Source organism: Tachyglossus aculeatus, chromosome 2 (genome assembly GCF_015852505.1).
Source record: "Tachyglossus aculeatus isolate mTacAcu1 chromosome 2, mTacAcu1.pri, whole genome shotgun sequence".
Classification (NCBI taxonomy): Eukaryota; Metazoa; Chordata; class Mammalia; order Monotremata; family Tachyglossidae; genus Tachyglossus; species Tachyglossus aculeatus.
Window position 1 is genome coordinate 128,792,888 of NC_052067.1, and position 4,191 is coordinate 128,797,078.

General features: G+C 46.2%; 1 non-coding gene across 1 annotated transcript; it reads right to left on the reverse strand.

Moving 5' to 3' along the window:
- Window positions 1-2,871: 2,871 nt before the first annotated feature.
- On the reverse strand, window positions 2,872-3,009 carry LOC119925079. Its single transcript, XR_005449750.1, has one exon. It is a non-coding gene; the product is annotated as a small nucleolar RNA SNORA7 (small nucleolar RNA).
- Window positions 3,010-4,191: the final 1,182 nt, after the last annotated feature.

Consider the following 4,191-nt stretch of genomic DNA (forward strand, 5'->3'; position numbering starts at 1 on the left):
TGGGTGAGTTCATTTCTAATGTTTTGAGGTGCATAGGCCACTATGCATGTCTCCAGAATCAGCTTGAGTCAACACAGAGATAATCGTATCAGCCATCCTGATAAACCTACAGAAGGGAATGTGGCAGAAAGAAATTCAAGTTTTCTGTGACCTTGGGAGGAAATAGCTATAATTTCATTGATAAATCAGTTACATCTTAATATAATCTTCTAATGCCAGAACATCTTGTCCTGAGTCGCCCTTTCTCTTCTCTGCTCCAATGTCTGTTTTTCAATCTTAATGGCAATTAAATCATTAAGCGCTTACTGTATGCAGTGATACCACAAACTTGGCAGAAACATTCTACATTCTACATTCTGCAAATCTACATCTCTGCCCCTGCTCTCTCTCCCTGCCTTCAGGCTTGGGTCTCCTCCTGCCTTGAGGACATCTCCATCTGGATGTCTGCCCACCACCTAAAACTCCTTATCTTCCCTCCCAAACCCTGCCCTCTCCCTGACTTTCCCATCACTGTAGATGGCACTACCATCCTTCCCATCTCACAAGTCCGCAACCTTGGTATCATCCTACTGAGAGCTCACCTCCTCCAGGAGGCCTTCCCAGACTGAGCCCCTTCCTTCCTCTCCCCCTCGTCCCCCTCTCCATCCCCACCGTCTTACCTCCTTCCCTTCCCCACAGCACCTGATATATGTAGATATGTTTGTACTTATTTATTACTCTATTTATTTATTTATTTTACTTGTACATATCTAGTCTATTTTATTTTGTTAGTATGTTTGGTTTTGTTCTCTGTCTCCCCCTTCTAGACTCTGAGCCCACTGTTGGGTAGGGACTGTATATGTTGCCAACTTGTACTTCCCAAGCGCTTAGTACAGTGCTCTGCACACAGTAAGTGCTCAATAAATACGATTGATTGATTGACCCTCGAGTCTGCTCTCTCGTTCACCCCTCACATCCAATCCGTCACCAAAACCTGCCAGTCTCACCTCCACAACATCTCCAAGATTCGCCCTTTCCTCTCCATCCAAACCGCTACCCTGCTCGTTCAATCTCTCATCCTATCCCAACTGGATTACTGCATTGGCCTCCTCTCTGATCTCCCATCCTCCTGTCTCTCCCCACTTCAGTCTACACTTCATGCTGCTGCCCAGATAATCTTTGTGCAGAAACGCTCTGGGCATGTTACTCCCCTCCTCAAAAATCTCCAGTGGCTACCAGTCAACCTATGCATCAAGCAAAAACTCCTCACTCTTGGCTTTAAGGCTCTCCATCACCGCGCCCCCTCCTACCTCACCTCCCTTTTCTCCTTCTCCAGCCCAGCCTACACCCTCCGCTCCTCTGCTGCTAACCTCCTCACTGTACCTTGTTCTCGCCTGTCCGGCCGTCGCCCCCCAGCCCACGTCCTCCCCCTGGCTTGGAATGTCCTCCCTCCGCACATCTGCCAAGCTAACTCTCTTCCTCCCTTCAAAACCCTACTGAGAGCTCACCTCCTCCAGGAGGCCTTCCCAGATTGAGCCCCCTTTTTCCTCTCCCCCTCCCCTCCCCCCTGCCCAGCCTCCTTCCCCTCCCCACAGCACCTGTATATATGTTTGTACAGATTTATTACTCTATTTATTTTACTTGTACATATTTACTATTCTGTTTATTTTCTTAATGGTATACATCTAGCTTTATTTCTATTTATTCTGATGACTTGACACCTGTCCACATGTTTTGTTTTGTTGTCTGTATTCCCCTTCTAGACTGTGAGCCCATTGTTGGGTAGGGACCTTCTCTATATGTTGCCAACTTGTACTTCCCAAGCACTTAGTGCAGTGCTCTGCACACAGTAACTGCTCAATAAATACAATTGAATGACTGACTGAATGAATGAATTCCCTGGCCACGAGGAGCTTACAGTTTATTTGGGGAGGTGGACATTTAAAAAATATGTGCGTCTTAAGTGCTGTGGGGCAAATATTGTCTTATGCCTTTGAGACTAAGCCCCACTTTTCCTCTGCTCCTCTTCCCCTCCCCATTGCCCCAACTCCCTCCCTCTGCTCTACCCCACTCCCTGCCCCACAGCACTTGCTCAAACATGTACATATTTATTATTCTATTTATTTTATTAATGTTGTGTATACATCGTGGCTCAGTGGAAAGAGTACGGGCTTGTGAGTAAGAGGTCATGGGTTCTAATTCTGACTTCACAACTTGTCTGCTGTGGGCAAGTCACTTAACTTCTCTGTGCTTCAGTTACCTCATCTGTAAAATAGAGATTAAGACTGTGAGCCCCACGTGGGACAACCTGATAACCTTGTGTCTATCCCAGTGCTTAGAACAGTGCTTGGCACCTAGTAAGTGCTTAACAAATGCCATCATCATTATTATTATCAATAATTCTATTGATTTACATTGATAATAATAATAACGATGGCATTTATTGATGATGGCATTTATTGATAATATGATGGCATGTCAATTGATGCTATTAATAACTGATTACTTGTTTTGTTTTGTGGTCTGTCTCCCCCCTTCTAGACTTTGAGCCCATTTTGGGGTAGGGATATTTTCTATTTGTTGCTGAATTGCACTTTCCAAGCACTTAGTACAGTGCTCTGCACACAGTAAGTGCTCAATAAATATGAATGAATGAATGAATGACTGAACAACAAATGAATGAATGAGTCGTTTCCAACTATTAGAGACACCATGGACACATCTCTCCCAGAACGCTCTGCTCTCCATCTGCAATCATTCTACTAGTGTATCCATAGAGTTTTCTTGGTAAAAATACGGAAGTGGTTTACCATTGCCACCTTTCGCCCAATCAACCTGTGTCCTCCCTTGACTCTCTCCCGTGACACTGCTGCCCAGCATGGGTGAGTTTTGACTTGTTGCAGACTGTCTTCAACTCACTAGCCACTGGCCGAGCTAGGAATGGAATGGGTAGGCCTCTGCTTGACTCCCCCTCCAGTAGCCGAGACTGGTAGAGGACTGGAAACTCTCCAGGTGTGACCCTGAGAAGGGGTGGGGCAATTATCAAGAGCTTAAATGGCATGGGTGACACAATAGGGAGAGGGAGAAGAGAAAATGAAGACAATCAGAAAAGGCCTCTTGGAGGAGATGTGATTTTTTTGTAAAGTTTTGAAGGTGGGGAGTCAACATTTCTTCGGGTTACGTGGAGCCCATGCAGGCTCTGAACGACATCCTGGCCCAGCTGGATGCAGTGGTCATTTTTGACCATGTGGCCACCAGCGACCCCATCCCCTATGTCCTCCCCGTCACCCGGGACAAGGGCCACGGTCGGCTGGTGCTCAAGGGCTGCAGGCACGCCTGCGTCGAAGTCCAAGATGAGGTGGTCTTCCTCCCCCACGACGTGGTCTTTGAGAAGGGCGTGGCTCAGTGGAAAGAGCCCGGGCTTTGGAGTCGGGGTCATGGGTTCGAATCCCGGCTCTGCCAATTGCCAGCTGTGTGACTTTGGGCAAGTCACTTAACTTCTCTGGGCCTCAGTTACCTCAAATGTAAAATGGGGATGAAGACTGTGAGCCCTCTGTGGGACAACCTGATCACCTTGTAACCTCCCCAGTGCTTAGAACAGTGCTTTGCACATAGTAAGCGCTTAATAAATGCCATTATTATTATTATTATTATTATTATTATTAAGGGCAAGCAGACGTTCCACATCGTGACAGGTGAGAAGGGCAGGGAGACTGTCTACCCACCCTGTTGCCCTGTGTTCCTCCAGAAGGAGCAGCATGGCTATTGATGCCTGTCAACTTGTTTTGTTTTGTTGTCTGTTTCCCTGCATCTAGACTGTGAGCCCACTGTTGGATAGGAATTGTCTCTATTTGTTACTGAATAGTACTTTCCTAGCACTTAGTACAGTGCTCTGCACATAGTAAGCGCTCAATAAATATGAATGAATGTTATTCTCTTGGCTACAAAGCAGTAGGGAGTTCCGGGTAAGAAGGAGCATCTCGGCAAGGAGTTGGTGGCGAGATAGAAGTGTTTGAGGTATAGTGAGTAGCTTGGCATTAGAAGAGCAAAAGTATGCAAGCTGTAGTACAAAATCAATGAGGGAAGGTAGGAGGAGATGAACCGATTGAGTACAACGTATGGTAAGGAGTTTTGATGTGGAGGTGGATGGGTAACTATTGGAGGTTCTTGAGGAGTGGGAAAAAATGAAGTGAATAAATATTTTAGCAAACT